Source organism: Anoplopoma fimbria, chromosome 23 (assembly GCF_027596085.1).
Source record: "Anoplopoma fimbria isolate UVic2021 breed Golden Eagle Sablefish chromosome 23, Afim_UVic_2022, whole genome shotgun sequence".
Taxonomy (NCBI): domain Eukaryota; kingdom Metazoa; phylum Chordata; class Actinopteri; order Perciformes; family Anoplopomatidae; genus Anoplopoma; species Anoplopoma fimbria.
Window position 1 is genome coordinate 13,234,051 of NC_072471.1, and position 21,259 is coordinate 13,255,309.

A 21,259-nucleotide genomic window follows, 5' to 3' on the forward strand; every position below is an offset into this window, starting at 1 on the left:
TTGAATATTGTTAACATCCTAGAACTACAAGCCTTAGTTGCACAAGTTCAAAGACTAGCTCTAAACTTCAATGACAAAGATGATCCTGACAACAGTATTCTGGTAGTTGTTGGTTCATTTTGCACAACTTCCTGCTTTGTCTATCTGGCCCACATTTATGAAATTGAATATATATATAAAAATATTTACTGAAACCTTTTTCCTTTTTTTATAAACATTCATTTCCATCTCAAGTGTTTTTCTCACTTGGTACAGAACGCACCTTGTTTATCTGTCATCTTAATCTTGAATCGCTGCTGTATACATTTGAGATATTATCCCATATTCAATCACACCTGCTTTTTTCATGTAAATGCTGCTTTTCAAGTGTGAATATTTGTTCTTCAAGCAACAGCAGCAGAGCCTGGCAGCTCTCGCACATATTTTAAGAGCCGCCCGTACTACCCGAAAAACTACTTAGCTTTATGTCTTTGAGATTGCTATGCAGATCACACTATATAGAAAATCTGTATTCCTTAAAATGATGTAGTAGGTTATTTCACAAACAACGGAATAGTCTTTCCAACCTAATATATTTAAGGAGGGAGTCACTGTTGTTAACTCTGTGTATTCAATTCAATTCATTTTGTGAAACATTTCAAGAAACAAGAAACACATTTCTGCCCCTTGAAATTGTTGAGTGGAAAACAAGAGAGACTTCTACACCAGATTCGTCTTAAAAGAAATGTTACATTTATTGTAGGATAACAGGAGTATATCGCCCAGCAGTTATACGTGCACGGGCCTAGCAGTACTGAGAAGTTCAGCAACTAAAAGGCGCTTATACAGAGTGCGCATCATGTTATATAGGTTTTGTGAGTTGAATATGATAGGTCCAAAAATGAGAGAGGCGGCTCTTGGTTTAGACTTTTAGACTTTCTGAGGGCCTTGGTCAGTTTGTCGTAAAAAGAGCCTTTGTTATCTGTGGTCAGTTGGTCGTAAAGGCACATTCCTTCTTTAAGTGTCTCTGTTCTTTTCCATCGTACGGCCAGGCACTAGAATGCCCTGTCCGGAGTATTTGACCTTCTAAGAGAACTTATAATCATTTACCGCAATGTGCACAGTGTGGTGTGATGTGAAAGCATAGACAAAATATACTGTGTTTGAGATTTGTATGTGTGCATTTATACATATGAATGTAATATTTTACATGACAAAATGTACTGGAGTTAAGAGTATAGTAAGAAAATCCAGCTAGCATCCCTCCTGCTAAAGCTAACTGAGAGCCACATGTGTGACACCAGTTCAACAGGAAAAGGCGGCAATTTTCCCGCGTCTCCACGGAGAGGCGCTGTGGCTCCACACCAAAGCTGCCTCCCTGCTGCCGGGACGTCGACCACAAACCCCGGGGTTACCTGGACGTCCACCTGCTCCCCCCACTCAGGTAGGCATCAGTATTCAGCCTATAAACCCTTTCCATCAGTGTGTTCAAATGGGGAATGCGCTGATTAGAGAGAATGTCAATTAATGCTAAATCAGCTTGAAGACATGGCTGCCGCCTCCTTTTCTCCTGGAGCTCAGCTGAAGCCAAACACCGGCCCGTCTCTCCTCCTCTGAAGTTCCCATTGTTTTCTCTCCAACAGCGGCCCTACACTTCTGCTCTTAAGTGTTTTATTTATTTGTTTATATGCTAATATTCAGATAGAAGTTAGTTAACAGTGATGGAGTTCGCTGTGGCGGATTCATTCATAAAAAGAAAAAAGAAAAAAGAAAAGAAAGAAACCCAAGCGAGGCACGTCTTGGATGCAAATGTTGTACGGAAGCCGTTGAAATATGCATTCAACTTAAGCCAATCCATTTTTTGTTATTTCAAGCCGCTGACATTCAGAGAGGTAAAGCAGCGTTATGGGGATTAAACGAGCCAGTAATGGCACCGCGATATAGAAAGCCACCTTCAAACCACATTGAAAGACATCTCCCATCTTCATAAACAATTGGCGCTAATGTAGTGCAGAGTCTGACTCCATCCCTCTCTCTCCTCTTTTTTCTTTTTTTTCCCTCCCTCTGTCTGTCTGTCTTCACCAGATACTAATTGCGTGGGGAGGTAAACATTGCAGTCAAGTGGAGAGGACGGCGAGTCAAGCGTGAATATCAATCTCCCCCACATCAGTGTCATCAGATGACTTTGACTGAGTCCCGCAATAACATCCAGGTGGAGGCCTCTGCAAGTACGGAAGCCTGCAGAGCTCACCAGTTATGAGGTAAGTTTGTGTTGCATGTGTGACAGGGCCGTAGACGTGTAATCCACGACTCCCACCTGCAATGAGGTGTCACCAGGGTTCAGGGAGGAAATGTCAAACACGGATACACACTCCTCTGCAGGCAGCCGCACTGAACCACACAAGTTCATATATATATATGTGTGTGTGTGTGTGTGTGTGTGTGTGTGTGTGTGTGTGTGTGTGTGTGCATGTTACATATTCATGCATGCGATTATTAATGAACCTCCGCCACCAGCAATTCTGTGGCTCCCGGGTCAGGATGTGACAGCAAGAGTTGCCTGGGTTGCACACTAGTGTCAGACCCTGGCAACTTATTCCTTATAACTTTTCATCCCCCCCAAGATTTTGGCAATTGGTGCTTTTCTCAGATTTCTTTTTTTTTTTAACCTTTCTCACCAAGGCAGAATGAAAGCCATGAAGCTGCTTTTATTTAACACCTGAGCCAATGTTGGTTCTCTGACAACAAACCCAGAGAAGAGTTAGAAAAAGAAGTTTAATAATTCGACTTATTCAGCTTTTGAAATGGGTGAATTTGTGGCTTTTCTTTGTTATACATCATTGTACACAGAATATCTTTTGGGTTTTGGAATTTTGTTCAGACAAAACCAGAAAGTTTAAAACATAGCCTTCGAATTGGTAAAGTTGCAATGGGGTTTTGTTGACAAGCTTTAAGGTTACAATTATTATTTTAATCTGTCTACCTGACACAGATTTAATTTTGTTCTAGCTCTTTATTGTAGCTATACGTTGTGTAAATCTAATATATTCAAACCCATGTAGGACCTACCTGTGAATCTGTGGGGTTTGGAGAGTATGTTTTCATATGGAATTAAATACAAATAATAGTTCCCTGCAAGCACAAAAGCTCTTTAAAATACTGAAGGGACATATCTAAATTGTGGCTTAAAGTCGGGACGTGTGTGAGGTGACTCGTGAAGGAACTGCACTCTGAACCCTGGCCCCATCCTCCTGCATTAATCATCACGCGAACCATTTCATTTTGGAACACGCACGGAAAAAAATATCAGCCTCCACCGCTCTCTATTCACTCTCTCCTCCCTCCCTCTCTCGGCGGGTCCCTGATAGGCCCAATCTCCAGTGGCTATGTTCAAAACACTGGGCCAGAATAGCACAGGCCCTAGGTAGATAAATATTTATGGGGTGCGTTTACTTCTTACCACAGAGGAGAAGTAGAAATAGTGTGTTTCCAAGGTGAGCAAAACAAACAACTTCAAAGGAATTTAAATGCAGCGCATGTAAATTTTCTCCCACAGTCACATGTTTCTGCACAGATTATCGTTAGATGGTTAATGAAGGATTCACGCCCGGTGCAAGATGACCTGATTATTGTGTGTTTCCAGAAACGGGAGCCGCAGAGGCATTGGTGAAAGAAGCAGATGCAATGAATTAAAGCACATGTGCTGTATAGTCACAGGTCCTGCCATTAAGTCACGGCTTTTGGGCAGCGTTCAGACCAGCGGCTCCATCGTCCATTGATTAGAGTGGACTGTGTTCAGAAAGAGCGCCGCTAATGGACCAGATGAAAGAGCTGCTCAGCACGGATGAAGCAAAAAAATAAATAAAGAAATAATCATCAATGGTCCCTTGGGGTATCATTTATTTGCTGCTAATCTGTAACAAACTATACAGGCTTTTCCCTCAGTCTGCAGCTTAACACCTGTGATCAAGTAGCCCCTATTAAATCTGTGTATAATATCTCTGTGCATTCACATTCAGTGACTTGACTCACAGGCGGCTGCTCGTCACATGTGCCCCCATCAAACGCAGCCAGGCGACTGTCTAATTATCTGCTAATGTCATGATTGTGTGTGTGTGTCGGGGAGTGGTTGGTTGGTTGGTTGGTTAGGGGGGACCAGCAGGGCTCAGAGTGCAGCCCTTTGATGTGAAAGATAATTACTTGTGTAGTTAAGATAATTAGCAAAAGTCCAGAATAAAAGTAAATAGGCAAACTGTCGCTCCCAGTGTAGCCTGAATGAACTCAAGCTGCGAGCCAAACAGCGTGTGATTTTCCTCTTTGCTGAGAGTTAAATTAGATTTAGGATGTGGTTTTGGCACAGGTTTTTGTGCATATATTCATGCGTGGATGCACGTTTTGTTACAGTTTACACATCATAGTTTGTTTACAGGTCTTTTGGAGAACTACTGTATTGTGAATAGTTGTATAAATCTTTTGTGTGGCCCAAGGGGGGAGCTGTGTGAAGTCTGATAAATGATCTCAAGGGATGTCACTTGAGTCTCTGATTGATCTGTCGGTGACTTTGTTGCGTGGTGGGTAATGTAGGCGCCAGGTTTTGACAAAGAGGAAGAATTTGTTGAATAGAAAAAGACGGTACCTCTGATTCTGTTGCATCATTTATTAACCTATTTTCAAAAAGCTGTCCATTGTGTGTCTGACAATGTTATAGGAGATTAAAGTCACGTTGGACTAGTGCTTTTCTAATAAGAGCAATAGATGAAACAAAATGAATAGCCAAAAGATAATTCATAGTATGAATGAGGTAAAATAAAGTAGATTTTTTTTTGAATGTTGAACCACTGAAGATTTGTTGGAATATATCAACTATTTCACAAGATAGACCCTCTGTTTACAGGATCTAATGAGAGCATTTGGTTCCCAATATTAGCTTCCTGCAGATAAATTGGCGTCAATTTTATATGTCGGTTGACAAGTGACCAGATTGTGCGTAACTGAAATGCAAAGCTAGGTGTAAGGTTATTCAGAAAAGGTGTCATTGTGCATAGTTTGTGCACTAGAGACTTTCGAATGACTCACTTAGAGTATTTGTTGGTCACATTTCTGAAAAAAAAAAAAAATAATTCTAAGGGATCCGTATCAATATTGTTTGTTTCTATTAAATGTTTGTTTAAAAAAAAATACTATCAGTCTGTACAAGAAAATATCAATACTACAAGTATTGACCTTCAAAGATATGCTATTGGTCAGGCTATACTATAATGGGCCTACTAGTCACAAACAGGACTGTAGCCATGATCTTATAAATACTGAGTCTCCAATGCAACCCACTCCCCTAGAAACATTTGACCAGAAACCGATATGAAAGTCAATTCAATTGTCTCATTATTTTATGTTAACTTTCTATTATTTTAACTATTTACTTCTATTTCTGGAAAATTGAATTTCCCTTTGTGAAAAGTTTCAATGTTACAAAGTCTTCTCCTCACCTCAATCCTCAACAGGCTTCATTTTTTGTTTGGCCTAAAGGTAGTAAAACAAATCCACGTGTAAGAATACTGCACAGATGTGTGTCTTAAGTGGCTTCATCCCAGCTCTCGTGGAAAAGAGACTCCCCCGCCGTTCTCATCACCATTCAGCCGCATTCCAAGGACACTGTTGTGATTGACGGGGCTTAATGTGTATCTTGCCAGAATTGGATTTGATCCTGGGGACTCTGCCACGGGGCCCCTATGTTAGCTTTACACTCCCCACCCCCCCAACCTCCTACCTTTTCCTCTGGCGAACAAACAGAAACAGAATTACCTCTTCTGGAGAATCTCCTGCCTGCCTCACTCGCTGCATTGTGGCGAGATCATGTGCGGATCTGTGTTGCTGGGTGATTGTGCTGCTCGTGTTTTACCAGGGATGTGAGGGGGAGACAGACGGAAAAAAGAGCAGGTGCGACTGGAAGCTTGTTTCAATGGGTGCATATTGTATTTTATGTACAGGTGTGTGTCGTGGCATATGTGTTCACGTTTGGCCGCCAGTTTATGCCTGAGGAGGGGGTGTGGGTGGGGTGGGTGGGGTGATTGTAGATGCACCTGCTGCCTGCCACAGAGCAGTAATTTCCCCCTCGCAGAATTTAGCTGAATAATCGCACTTCCCCCTGCTGGCTCCTCACGCTTCAAAGCGCTGATGAGATGAAACAAAACAATGATTTGTGGCGGGCTTGTCAGGAACGCCACACCCCCGCTCCGTGTGGAGGTGAGGCGGCGCGGCAACTCCCGGTTGCGTAACAGGTAAAACAAAAACAAAAAAACTTTTCCCACCTCGCATATATCAAGGCCTAATCACGTCCGCCAATGGCAGCGCGGTGCCTGAAATAAAACTGGGCCGGAGTCTGAGGCATTTCAACGGTCTCCACAGTGACATTAGCTGTCAGTGTCTACATAAGGAGGCTGCGTTTGATACCGAGCTACCATCAATCCAGCTAGAATAAAGACACCTCGAGCATGTCGTCAATGCGATACCGTTCAGATCTTTTAAAAACTGTAGCATCAGTTCGCTCTGCTCCATGTTGTGATGCTGTGGGCAGACGAGCAGGGCCTCATTCTCCCCGGCTTTTAGATAGCTGAATCTTGTCTCCCACAGATCTGTGGCAGTAACATCCTTATCGCGGGCGAAAAAGCCTGCCATCCCAGGTTTATCCATTTGGCAGAAGACTGACATTACCGCAATAGCGTCCTCCTCTCCTTATCTCTGTCTGTTTCTGAGGCTAGGAAAGCCAATGCAGACCAAGACAGATCCCTATTTCGGCTGAGAAGGAAACAATGAGTTTCTATCTTGGTTCCATGTGGAGACGCTGCTGAAGTGGCCCCCTTTTTATCCATTCATACATGAGTGGATGTACACAAACAAACACAGTGTGATGTGCTGGTTTTATAATCTGTGTTTTTGTCCTGTAGGCTCTTTGTTATCTGTTTGTATATTACAAATGCTGCATAAATGTTTGACATTTCTTGACCATATATTAGTCTCTCGAGGAGTCCTCTGCGTTGTTGACCTTAGTTTGGATTTCCAGGTCTCTTTCCCTCTTCCCACTGGGTATGATAAATTGACTTGCAATACATGACATGCGTGGATGCAGACAATTGGCTCCGTCAGACTGAAAGCCAGACATTTCTACATCATTTACCTATGAAAATGACCAAACCTGCCCAAAACTCAACACTTTCTTGTGACCTTTTGGATTCCGGTCATGAAGCAGTTTTTCAAACACAAAAATGTAATTAAGGCTCACTTTTATGAGCCAAGGTCAATGAAAATGAAGCTTTATTCTCTACAAAGCTTTCTTCAACTACAGTGGGAAGTACTTTGTTATCAAATGTCTTCTCAGGCATCTCTACCCCCAGACTACACGTGTAGCTCCAATAAAGCCTGTCGCTTTTTGAAGTTAACAAAAGTGAACTATTTCTAATGTAAAAATGAAAATAAAACAACCTAGTAGGTTTGGGCAATTGTTTCTTTTTTCATATTGCGCAATCCTGGGCCAGGGGTCTGTGGCCTGGGTCAGCGTCTGACTGAGCTTTGGAATACTAGAACCTTTAAGCTTTCTGCAATTGATAAGAGTTTGATTATTGCACACAAAGGGAAGGCCCGTCAAGTAGCAATCTAACAGCCCCATCGATTACAATTAAATTCACATAACCAATTTTTCTCCCGTTTTCTAATGGCGATGACATTACAAAATATGATGAGACATTCAAAAATCTCAACTACGCCTTGAATGTAAAAAAAGATGACATTTGATTCAATCCACAACTTATCCGATGGAGCACAGAGCAACGTTTTGGGTGAGAAGTCAAATGGAAAACCGAGATGTGTGGTGTCAGATCCCCCAAAAAAGAGACGCCAAACTGGTTTGTAATGAAGCATTTCAAATTCACTCGTCACTCGTGCTGATTAACGGGGCTCAGCGGGTGGACATGCCGCTCAGATCCCCAAAAAAGAGACGCCAAACTGGTTTGTAATGAAGCATTTCAAATTCACTGTGTGGATTAACGGGGCTCAGCGGGTGGACATGCCGCTCCACCAGAAATATCTCTAAATGCACAGCAGGGCGCAGATTCTAGAGATGATCCAAGTTCTGATAGTAAGTTTAAAATCGTCTTAATATCGGAGCATGACAAAACATCAATTATCCTTTCAAATGGCTTTACACAATCCGGTCGCCTTTAGGCACAAGCCTACAATCTAGAGCTGAAAGAATTAGTCAATTAAGTAACTGACAGAAACTTAACTGTCAAAACTCCTAGCTGTAAGTCCCACAAATTCACTGGTATCAGCTTCACAAATGTGAATATTGTCTGGTTTTCTTTTTCTTCTGTTGCAGTCAACTAATTACATTTGCACTGAGATTTCGGTCTGCACTTCAGACCGAAATCAATAACACGGACACTGTCTGCCATTTCCATCGTATGGTTTGCGCTTCTCAGTTTCTTGATATCTAACAGGCACCTTTCGGACTCAAGGAAATTGCCATTTTTCAGTATTTTATACCATTTTATAAACCAAACGATTAATCAATCGATCCAGAAAGTAACAACAACCAAAAAAATCTATAATGAAAACGAGTTGCAGCCCTAAAACTGATATACACCATATGTTGTGTATTTCCAGAGGGTTATTCTGTGAGGCCCTTATTTTGGGGAGGGTATAAATCCATATAATGTCCCTCTGTGATCGCTGCTCCGGGTGCAGCTGCAGGCCGAATGCAGCGTTCAGGTTGGAGACTTTATAAAATAAAAACTAAAATAAAAGATGGTCTGTCTAACAGGTTAGAGGAGAAATAGCGATGTACTTTCTTCTATACTCTGCTTCTGTTTTTTTTACTACCGGGTCTGGCGTCGTTCTCCTGTCAAATAAACTCACCAGGTTATCTTGCTGGATGGCGACAATAAAGTCAGCGCTGTTTCTTTCCTGCAGATCGCTGGATTAAGTAAAAGTGATAATTTTTCTCCCTCCGGCGCCCTTCAGCTCATTTATTGTACCTCTTCCTCCAACAGTTACCTTTTTTGCAGGGAATAGTCCCTGTTTTTCCTGTAGGGGCCTGTTAATGCCACCCGATATTTCCCTGTTGCACCTGACTACTTAAGTGTTTGTGTTCTACTGTGTGTTTTTTTTTCTCTCCCACCTGCCCACACTTAAATGATTAATGTTGAATATAAAGGCCCACCAACTCTCTCGCTCTGTCTCTTCCCTTCGCCTCCTCCCTGTCTCTCCTCCTCGCACTTGCCACCTCCTTCCGAAGCTATTGATTGTAGAACAAAGGGGAGGGACTCGAGCTGACCCCGAGATTACGAGTGCATGGAGTATAATTACCTGCAGAGCTCTCTCTCTCTCTCTCTCTCTCTCTCTCTCTCTCTTTGCTCTCTCTGCTCTCTCCTCGCGTCACTTCACCGGCTCCCTCTCTCTGTTAAACAAAAACACAGCCGAGCCGATAAGGCAAAAAAAAAAAGCCCAGCTAAATTAGACATGTCAGTTTTTTAATGGAGTTTATTTACTTTGGTGTGTTTACCTATTAATGTCGGCTATGATTTCATCTGCATGCTGGTCCTGAGTCTGTGTGTGTGTGTGTGTGTGTGTGTGTGTGTGTGTGTGTGTGTGTGTGTGTGCGTGTGCGTGTGCATGCAGGTTTGCCTGGGGGCTTATCCCTGCTCTGTATTATGCATCAGTAGCTGAATGTGAGGCTCTAAAGCCCACAGGAAACAGGAAGTATTATCCAGCAGGGGAATCTGTATTTGGGCATAAGATTAGCTGAACAATATCCATCATTACATCCTTTTTTTAAAAATAAGTAGAGCAAAGCCATTGTGAAAGTTGGCTAATGAAAAGTCTTTAGTGGAAATATTGATTCCTTAAGAGGGGGAAAAAAAGGTAGTGGTTTTGCATGCTATAGCTCATTAAGTGGAAATACTTGCATAAAATTAATTAACGTTGATTAAACTAAAGCAAGTACACAAAAAGGAAAAAAAAAAACGCCCTGGGCTTAGAGGTGTCTTTGCTTTGGATTTATGGTGTGTTTGTGTGGCTGTATGAATTGGATTGGCTGTGTTTTCAGGTGGCAAAAGGGGGGGTCTTACTGAAATATGTTAATGTCAAGTAGCTCAGCAATGAAGGAAAGCTTACTGAGTTAATTAGAAAGTCATGACAGGGTCCCCGCGGATCCAAGTCTTAGATTTATTTTTTGGTCTAATAATGCTTTAAACTTGTCTGTAATCACAAGAGGGGAGGCATATTTACATCTGTTTTGGGGCAGAATGAATGAGTATGTGTATTTTTACATTGTAATTTACCTTTTATATCCCACAACAATAACCTTTTCCGCATCGTCCGATACCTGTTTGTTTGTACGTTGAAAAAGTGTACACTAGTCTAGTTTGTTTATTTCCTTCGCCACGGTTTATGAAAATGTTTTCAACTAGAAAAATGTGCAGATACCTGCATGATCACAGCCTGCAATTTCCATTTGATTTACAACCTGAGAAGCTGTAACAAGTAGAAGCCCGTGTAGCGATTGAGAGTGCTTGAAAACTAGTCATCTAGCGAGACCCGTCAAAAATATTCAACTAAAAGAAATGGATGTATTTAAATATCCAGCTTCTGCCACTCAAAGAGGTAGAAGTGTGAATTGCGATTTATGTAGTGGTGATTTAAAACACAGTCCTTTTTCCTCTGCCTTTTTGTAATGGTTATTTGAGTGCACACTGTGTGTGCTTATTCTGAAGTAAAACGAGTCAGATGTCAGGCCCAGTCTAGTTCATCAAACAAATACGTTTAGTCAAGATGAGGTGTCATGATAAAAAAAAGAGAACGAGGAGGAAGTTAAACTTTAGTTCATATGGGGGGAGAAGATGACGTCTGTCTGTTCACACCCACCCACATTTCAGCGGAGCATTGTTTTGTGCAGTGAGAGAGACTCTCTGTTTGACAGAAAGTGACTTCTGCTGGCTGAAGACTGCTCAGCTCTGCCGCGGTTATATGCTGCGAGGTAAAAGGAGCTCAGCAGCTGTGGAAAGACTTCAGTCTTCAGACCGAAATCAATAACACGGACACTGTCTGCCATTTCCATCGTATGGTATGCACTTCTCAGTTTCTTGATATCTAACAGAATTGTTGCAGACAGTTGGCAGCTGGTGTTGATATCCAGTCCAACAAACATGTCTGCTGTGTCATACACTCTGTCACATTGTGGAAACAGGGAAAACACCTTCTGAAACTGATCGCAGAAAGAGACAGTTTTATTGTTCAGTTTGTGATTTTGTAACTGCCGTTTGTAACAAAGACCCACCCCCCACCCTGCCCAAACAATTAGTCCATTTAGCTAGCTCTGTAAAGCAACCATAACAACAGAAATGTGGTCTGCCTCTATTAACAGTGCTTCTCACAAACAACAGCATGGGAATTTTGCACAGTAGTTAGCACAATATAGAGCCACACATGTCACCGCTGATGTAGTATATTTAGAAATGCAAAATGTGTGATACTAGCACCATATTCCAAGTCCAATATGTTGTTAGCTTTTAACAAATTATGTCTCAGTTGTTTTGAGCCTGAAAGATTGCTAAAGCATAAAGAGGTGACAGCAAAAGCTTTCACATGGTTAGTTAGTCTGTTTATTTCATGCAGATATCAGGCAAACTTAATATTTTCTACTCTTTGTTTCAACCATATTGGTTTTAGTTTTGCTTTCCTCAAGAAGCCAGAGATTTTAGCCACTTTAAGTTTCATCCTGAAATGCGTATTCATGCATTCATTAATGCTTATTCATAGTGTTTTAATGAATGCAACACAAACGTAGGTGCACATTTTTGTGTGTGCTGTAGAATCAAGTAATTACCAGTGATTTTAATCTTGTGGCATTAGCATTTTTATGTAGTCCTGGCCCGGTCGCCTCACTGTGGCTCACAAGCAGGCCGGGCCAGGCTGGACCGGGGCAAAGTGTGTGTGTGTGTGTGTGTGTGTGTGTGTGTGTGTGTGTGTGTGTGTGTGTGTGTGTGTGTGTGTGTGTGTGTGTGTGTGTGTGTGTGTGTGTGTGTGTGTGTGTGTGTGTGTGTGTGTGTGTGTGTGTGTGTGTGTGTGTGTGTGGCCCATGGGTCCATCCATCTGCAGTCTGACGGGGCCTGGCTCGCTCCCAGCCCTTTAGCACAGCCATTACAGCACCAGCCACCAAAGTCGTTGCCACATGTATGCTTCTGTGATATACCAGGGGGGGGAACAAAACTGCGGGCGGCTGAGTGCACGGGGGTGTGTGTGTGTGTGCCTGTGTGCGTCGAGGGCGCGAGCCCAAGTGTAATAGGTTGATAAATCACCCACTAGCTGCAAATTAATGAACAGCATATGGAAGTGAGTGCAAATACGCCCGCCAAACTGAAACAATCGCGCTGAATTACTTTATCTCGCAAAACAAAAAATCAATTAAAGGCTGATATATATCTCATGTCGCTACAGCGCTCATGTTGCAAAGGAGAAAAAAAAGACAGGGCCCAGGGAAAGTGCAGAGCCTGTGGTTTCCAAGTTATTTGCAATGAGTGAGAGAGAGGAAAGTATAAAAGGTCCGCTGAAGGTCAGTTTAAAACGGAGAAAAATTTCATCCTGACTTGTTTGCCTGAAAAACAAGTTAAATCAACAAGCTGGGGTTGATAGAAATTGGATAAAACCTTCAGGGCTGCCTCTTTAGAGTATGAATTCCATATTCATTATTTGAGAGTCGTGAACCACCTATGACCACCCGCTGTTAAGAATATAGAAAGAAAAGAAAAGCGTAATGGTATTTTACTTTTTCTCAGTAGAGGAGACCTTCAGTGTGACAGCGGTTCATCGTGGTGAGATGGGAAGAGACAGGCGAAGGGAGGAGGGACGGGGGAGAATGGTGAACAGAGTTAGTTAGGTGGTCAAGGCGCCACCTGTGATCCACCGTAAAAAACGACCCGTCCCCCCTCATTCCCCATCCCCTCCTCTCGTCTCTTCATCCCTTCGTTTGTTAAGGCCCTCGGAGGATATTGCCACCGTATTCTTTCAGCGGTAAAATGTCCCCCGGCACAAAGCTATTTCAGATGCTCTACCAGTGGGCCCAAAGTGATAGAAAAGGCGTAATTTGTTTTGACTTTGCCTCTCACACAAACCAATCTCCCGGCGTTATTTAAGTCCCGGCTCTTCTCTCGCTTTCAGCAGCATGTGACTGCAAACAACAAATCTCAGGTTGCCATGGATCTCCGCTATTTATAGGTTGTTTGTGTGTCTCCGTGCATGTGTGTGTGTGTGTTCTTTTTCCCGTGCACCTGCGTGCGTGTGCGTGTGTGTGTTTTTAATTGTCGGAGCTTGTGTATGTGTATGTGCAAGTCCATATCAGCTTTCTTCCTTCCCCTCTAGTTTATTGCCATCATGCAGTGGAAATACTGTCAAAGTTAAACGCATTGCGGTTTTAGTTGCGCCCCATTGTTCTTAGACCAAAAAAAACAAAAAACTTTGTACCTTTGACTTAGATTTAAAAAAAATAAATAAATGTATTCATGCCGTATTCCCAGTGCTCTCCTATCTGGGCTGGTCTGATCCGAGGATACAGAGGAGAATCAGGAGAGCCTCGGAATAGCGACAGGGCGCCTTTAAAAAGCACCTGAAGGCCCCCGAAATAGAGAGCTTCATTATGCCAGAGCAGGGAAGGAATCCAGCCTGTTGAAGATAAATTCCCTCTGGTGACTTCTGAACTGCACTCTTCAGCCACCATGCAGGAAAAAGAGAGGATGGCTAAAAGTAGCTCTCTCTCAACTTCTGCGAGTGAGCTGCGTTCAGTGTTTGCTTTGCACATACAGATGTCAGGGTGATAACACGTTCTGGTTTGTTTTTGCTCTCTTTTAACTGTACTTGACTGCCTGTGTGCGTCTGTTCGACTCAGAGGCGCTTTATTGTCAGGAAGTGACTCGGTATCCTCACTGAAACAAACAAACAAAGAGAGAGAGAGAGAGAGAGAGGTTGATTCGTTGCTGCCTCCCACACAGAACTGTCTCCCTGTCACACTCAACGTCTTTTGCATCAACCGCAAACAGCCTCCATCAGTTCCCTCTACGTCATGTAAATCAATGGTTGCCAGATGAGCTCAAGAACTCCTTCACCTACACCAACTGTTAATGTTCCAAAGATGTTGTCATGGATGGGTTTTGAACTGTATCGTTGTGTAAACCTTCATTTTAGTAAAATTAAAAATCCTGTATGTATTTCAAACAATTGAATTGCCAATGTTTAGGTTGCTTTGATCAAATTGGAGCTTGTACTACTATCAGTTGGAGTGGCAGAATCTGTAGATTCCGCCATTTAGCTGTCTATCTCAACCACGTCCTTTAGCTAACTATTTTAACCATCAAGCCATTATTTTGAGCTCTCTGTTCCAACCATTTAACTCGAAGTTATGCCATTACAATTTAAGCAATTCCCCGCCAAACGGTAAGGACGCTAACTTTTCATGTTCCTTATCAAAACTGCACTTCTTATTTTTAGTATTTTTTTTGGGCCAGTAATCTAATTTAAACTTAAAAAAATACAACTAAAAAGCTGATTTAACATTCATACCTTTGACACCTTACAGAAGCTGGCAGAGGTACTTCAGCTTCCCATTAATGGCTTATTAAAGGCGTATAATTATGCGGAACAAATGTAGGTTACACACTGCATACACATTTAAGTCAGATTATCATTGCACTGATTCTGATGTGTTAACAGAATCCTCTCGTGTCTGAATCCCATTGGTTGCTGTTACTTTTCTAACAATGGCCGATGGTTAATTAATTGACTAGAATCTCGCCGCTGAAACTGAACTTGTCTTTCAGTCAGTAGGCTACCAGTTGTCATTTATTCAGGAAACAAACATTTGTGCAAGTGTAACCTCACCCCAAGAGTCCATCCACTTTTTGAAAACTGTCAAAAAATGGGCAAGGGGCTGAGAGATGAAATCACGCCCACTTCCTCAGATAGCTAACTAGCCAGCCGCTAAATGAAAATAAGAAACACCTTAATGCTTCTACCATGACATTTTTTATGAATTTGTTAAGAAATGTCAATATTAACACCAGCATTTAGTTCACAGCTCAAAGTTTTCAAGCACTCTCAATTGCAACAATTGATCTTTCACATGAAGCAGAGTCAGCCATTTGTAACTGCTAATTGTAATTATACCAAAGATAAGCATCATACCAATTTGTTTTCCCTCCTTAACACAAATATGCAGATTTTTTTCCTATCAAATCAGATTTTTCAATTTTTTCCCACAAATTTTCCAGTTACTCCACATTCTTTCCATGCAGCCCCCGGTAACTTTAAAAGTGCCCCCCAGGGTACAAGTACCTCTGGCTGGTAATCACTTATGTAAAACACGCACACGATTTCGGATTGTGGCAGCTGGTGCTGCTGCTGCTGCTGCTGCTGTCGCTGTCCCTTCTCAACATGCATTCTGGGAAATGAGGTGCTGCAGAGGAAAAGGGGAGGTTGTGCTATACACGAATCCCATCATATATCCAGGGCTCTAATTACTTCCACGCTCCTCCCTCGTGTCTTAGATGGATTCTCAGGAGTCAAAAGTGGAGGATCAGCACTTTCCATCCCTCCTACCTACTCTATGTTCTCTTTCTCCTTTGTCACAGCAGGGCTTGTGTTATTAACCTTCTGTCTGCTCATGCAAATAGGACACGATAGTCTTTTCCTCCCGTGCTGGAACCTTTTGAAAATATCCCTGTCTTGTTTCCTCTTATAGAAATCCCGCAGCATTCGGCCGGGATCCAGGGCGGGAGAAAATGGCAAATAGGCGAGGAACGGGGAGAAAAGAGACGGATTGACTGGACAGTGTGGGTCAATTATTGTCACATTTCACTTGAGAATAAGGGGAAAATAGAAGAGAAGGGATAATTGTGGAGAGAGAGAACAATAAAAATGGGCCGCATTTCAAGTTTTTGCTCTGTTTGCAAAGGGGTCAGGAGTGTGCTTAGTTTTGATGGCCAGAGACATTTACTCCTACAGCTAGTTCCCCATCCTCTTCTTGTGCCGCTCTCTCAGCCTCATCGTTCCAGCCGCTAAGCACCTCTTAAGGTGGTTATCGTGCCTCTCATCAGCACAGCGCGCCGATTGGGCAGCCGACTCGAAAGACCGGGCAGGGACGGCAATAATCATCAGCCGCGAATCAAGCGTGAACTGACATCTTCACACGGGGCAAAGGGAAAGCTCGCTGCTAAAGGACACTCAAACATCCTCATTAGCCCTTCCCCTCCACCAGCGATATAGCACCTCCACCAGCTCAAACCCCACCCCTGCAATGACCAATGATGAGGGCTCGTGGCGTTGCACATGAAAGTGGTATTCATGCGCTGCTCTATAAGGGCACATAAAAATGACAGCTGCCCTTTTAAAGTGTTACTGTGTAGCTTGTAACAGCAGACACAATGAGTTACACAGTTGTTAAAGGCCTCTAATTTGGCAGTTATGGGAATGGAAATGCTGCATAAGTAGTGCGTGAATGTGGCTGCTGATCCTCTGACCAAATATCATTCCCCTTTTTATCCATCCATCCATCCAGAATGTATTTAGTCTACCGCTCCAGGCATCCATTGTTTTGTATTAATTTTCATCAAATACAAAACAAAGCGGACTCTCGAATCTTGCTTGAGTTGGGTCACCATGTCTTCAAGTTACAGTGTTGTTCTGTGGTAAAAGAGTGCAGACTTTTCCAATGAATCTGCACTTACTCTGCATTACCTCACAAAACTAATACAGATCCTGAACCAGTGGATATGATGCATCCCAATACCTTCATCTGTACAGCAGTGTTGGAATTTAACTTTTTCTCGATTCTACCAGTTTTTTTTTTTACCAGTGACCAATTTGTAGCTAAACTTTAGTGTTTAAGTAACTTTCTTGTGACGATTGTCTTTCTTTGAAATAACCTTAAACTAATACACATTTTTCCAGTAAAAAATATTATTTTTATATATATTTACATATTTATTCGCTGATGGTTATTCATTTTCAATTTTTCAGAAGAAGAATATTAGTCTGATTGGTTGAAAAGAGGAGGAGACGTAGCTAACTTTTACCTTTTACAAAATAATACCATCATTCCCTAGTTCCAGCTTCTTAGATACTTTGATTTATGGCATAGTAAGCTGACTCTGGTGCTTTTGGACTGTAAGTCAGACAAAACAATTTGAAGACAACTTGAGCTGTAGGAAATTACGATGGACATTTTCATCATTTTACAGACCTTTTATACACCAAGTATTTTTTTTCTAAGGAGCTTCAAATACAAAAAAACCCGAATAAACCACCTGGATCAATGTCTTTTAAAGCAGCCAATACTTTGAAGTGAAAGCTTCAGAGCCACTGTGCCCTTGATCCATGAATGATCAGAGCTTTCTTGGGAGGGACATAAGAAAAATCAGACCTGAAGAAGGAAGCATATGTATTTGTTTTTCCTTGTTGCAGGAGCTCAGTAACCCTCGCCCCCCCCCAGGGCATTACCGGCTGTTTTGATGGAGATGAAAACAAAACAAACTCAGTGCGCTGGTTATCTCAGTCACCAGACCTCCGTCCATTTGAACACAAGTTGCTCTATTTGAGTGGCTTTATTTTTTTTGTACGATCAACAGAGCAAAAAAAAATAATGGAATTTCTCCCTAATCTCATTCTTCCTCTCTCTCACACGGGTGAGTTTAACAGTTTTCACGAGCAGCAGCCAAATGTGTCACATGTCCCGTCAAATTGCCCTTGACTAAGACATTGAAACCTTACCTCCTCCTGCTCTCTTATCAGTCTGGATAAGAGTGTCGCTAAAAAAACACAACACAGAATAATAGATTTCTTTTAGGAGTGGTACAGTACTTCAGCCTCTCGAGACAGTTTCCTATCTGTCTGAGCTACACTGAAGTTGCTTTAGTGATCCGACACTCCATAAAGGATTTCACAAGTCTGTCCCATTGATTTACATTTTATGCACTTGGCCGCCCTCTTTATCAAGAGGGACTCGCAAAAAGTGACAAGATTGGGTCCAAATACTCATTTCAGACAGTAAACTGTTATCACACAATTTTAAAAAAACAACTTTATACCATATAAATTGGTCTGTTATTATTTTTGAATGATGGGTCTTTATATCAAACTTTTCAACCAGTCCTGTATTTCTTTTCTTTCTGCTGGTCAAAATACAGAGGATTAAATGACATATCAACAGAATAAACTTCTGTGGGCTTTTATTAATAAACTTGATATTGGTGGCGCATTTAATTCAGTGGCTACTTGCATAAAACAGATGAGCTACTTGCTCTGTTAACCAGGGTGATCCGTTATGTGATGAGAAAGGAGAATTCTGACTATTTTCACACCTGATTAATCTAAAGTTAAAGTTCTCCCTCTGAAACAGAAAGATGCTAAACAGACGTCAGAAATGGCTCTACTGGACACACTAAAACTACACTTCCTTATCATGATTTCTATTTCGAGCTTCATCACTCAACTGGCTGTTTTGTTATATTTTGCAATAGAAAATAATTGCAAATGTTTGCATATGTGTTTTTATATATCTAAATTACATTACATTACATTACAGTCATTTAGCAGACGCTTTTATCCAAAGCGACTTACAGGAAGTGTATTCAACATAGGTATTCAAGAGAACTACTAGTCACCAGAAGTCATAAGTGCATCTCCTTTCTTAAACAAGCATCTTAAAGCATAAACCAGAGCAAAAGTATAGTGCAGAGGCAAATTACTACGAAAACAATAATTGCAACAGACTAATACGAATATAATAAGTGCTACAAACTACTACGAATAGGATAAGTGCAGTAAACGAATACGAATTCAATAAGTGCAACAACTAGTACGAATACAATAAGTGCTACGAGGAAGGCTCAGGGTAGTACTTCTTAAATATATATAAATGAACCAACCGTTATGCCATTTCCCCCCATTTAAACAGTCCATTAGGCCTTTTAGCTTTTTTGCAGACAGTTAGATGAAACGACCGATAAAACTCTTAATCACTCTTAATCACTCTCTGTGTGAAATACCGCTGGTAGTCGATTAGCTTAGCTTAGTATAAAGACTCAAAACAGAGGGAAACGGCTAGCCTTGCTCTGTCATGAGACTCTTAAATACACACAGCTAAAGTTCATTATTTAGCATGTATCTTAAATCTATTTTTTTTTATTGCTGAGCCCTAGTGAAAAATTCTGTTAAGCATATATAACAATTTAGTCCTTTACTGAATTTAAAGTTGATATGGCTTACATCTTAGTGAACAGTAGCCTGAACACTTCCAACAGACACAGAGCAGCATTAGCATTCATTAGGAGCTGTGTTTGGCGCCACCCACCTAATTTGAATATTTTCTCTCCTTTCAGCTCTGTTTTAGTCTCCACCAACTCCTGAGGGAAATATTTAGATTTTTAGCTGCTCTGTGCTCCCTGTTAGCTTGTTGCCTACTTTAAATGTTTCTGTCTAGTGCCGGACAGAAAGCAAAACTATATATTATTTTATATATCAGAGCTTTAAGATTAACAATTCAAGCAAGTCAATTAGGATTATAGCTGAAATTGTTTTTTTCTTACCCCGGGAAGATAAACTTTATCCTGACTGAATGACCTGTTAAGTTGAATCATTGTTCAAGTTTTGCTATGTTTGTCGTTGTTAACTCACTGCAGACACACAAGATCAGTTTTTTTGTTTCGTACCAGGGAAAATTGAAAAGCCTGAAGCTACTGAAATATGAAATATAAACTGGAATCAAACTCCCTTTGTACTTGTCAGCAGTGACTTAATGGTCCTGTAATCATACTTGTATATTTCCTTTTGTATATTTTATTATTTTCTTTTTTGGAAAAGAAGCATTTTTCTAGACAGGGAGGTATCCGAGTTTAGGTGTTAATAACTGGGCTTTTGTTTTTCCTCTTTGCAGCGTTGCTATGGTTTCAGCCCTGACTTGTGTTTTAAAATATATACCAGTGAACTGTGGAGCAAAGCTCTCCTGCTCGCAATTAGCCAGCATATCTTGTTTGTAGCCGGATCGCTCTCGTATAGAGGGATGTTCTTTTTCTTACTGTCTCGTACTTATTGTTTACGAGACGTGCTGGTTAAGATGATCAAATTCAGGACATCGCAAACGGAGGTAAGCATGTGCAGAGGCAAGCAGGCACATGTGTAGCACACACACACATACATACACACACACACACACACACACACACACACACACACACACACACACACACACACACACACACACACACACACACACAAACACTGGATTACGACTGGCCCCAGGGGCTGAAAAAAAAGATAAATACACTCGACTGGAGCAAAGAATACTGATCTCCTCTTTTTGTCCTATCACAGAGAACAGTACAGTATAGTACAGAGCACATCCACTATAGAATCTTGTATAGTTCAGATCAGTCTTTCCATTTAAACACCCCTAGGCGCTGTCAGCTCTGCTCCCAATGGGTGATTTGATGGGTTGTCATAGGAACATACACTGTTGAATGTCACAGAGCTGTTGACTGTGGTGTGTGTGTGTGTGTGTGTGTGTGTGTGTGTGTGTGTGTGTGTGTGTGTGTGTGTGTGTGAGTGTGTAAGCGGCTGTGGGAGAGAAAGGGAGGCAGAGAGAATGTTAACCACTCGATAGAGTAAGTGAGGCACTTCATGGTTAAATATAACTTTTTTTCTCCCTCATAGCGATCAATATCCCATTTGTGGGTTTTAGGGCCTGTGTGTTCCCCAGGCTTTGTACTCCTCGGTCCCACACTGCATCAATAAATTACATTTGGTTTCTGTGTCCAATTGCTCTCCAAGCTTTGGCAACCATAACAGAGGATTTCTCCATTTCTTGCATTCAGACGGCATCGATGCTCGTTCGACGGCATCCTATTGTTATAATTAATTGTAAATAACACTTGCTGTCATCAGTTTTCTCTTTATTTGGTCTGTTTAGTGATGCACCATCTCACTTAGTGCACCCACGCCAGTCTGTTGAGGATTCAAAGCCTTGAAGAAAGATTCAGTCCAAAATAAAACTTTACCTGCTTAAACTCAATGAATGGTTTGACGAAATGCTTTCTTCTTCTGCATCAGTTTTCACGTTGCCAGTGCACTTCGGCTGCAGTCATGATAACTTACGTATTCAGTATAGAGAAATGACCAAATAAGATGACATGGCAGCACGACGTTAAGATGACGGCAGCGAATAGACCTGCTTTTATGTTCTCCC

The 21,259-nt window shown here is 41.6% G+C and overlaps 1 long non-coding RNA gene across 2 annotated transcripts in view; it reads left to right on the forward strand.

Annotated features, from left to right (window-relative positions):
- The first annotated feature begins 1,314 nt into the window (after nucleotides 1–1,314).
- LOC129112786 (uncharacterized) overlaps nucleotides 1,315–21,259 on the forward strand; it is a 49,433-nt gene continuing 29,488 nt past the window's right edge. For both annotated transcript variants that reach the window (XR_008532378.1, XR_008532377.1), the window contains exons 1-2: nucleotides 1,315–1,423; nucleotides 2,065–2,240. This is a non-coding gene — a long non-coding RNA (uncharacterized LOC129112786). The remainder of the gene's footprint in view (nucleotides 1,424–2,064; nucleotides 2,241–21,259) is intronic.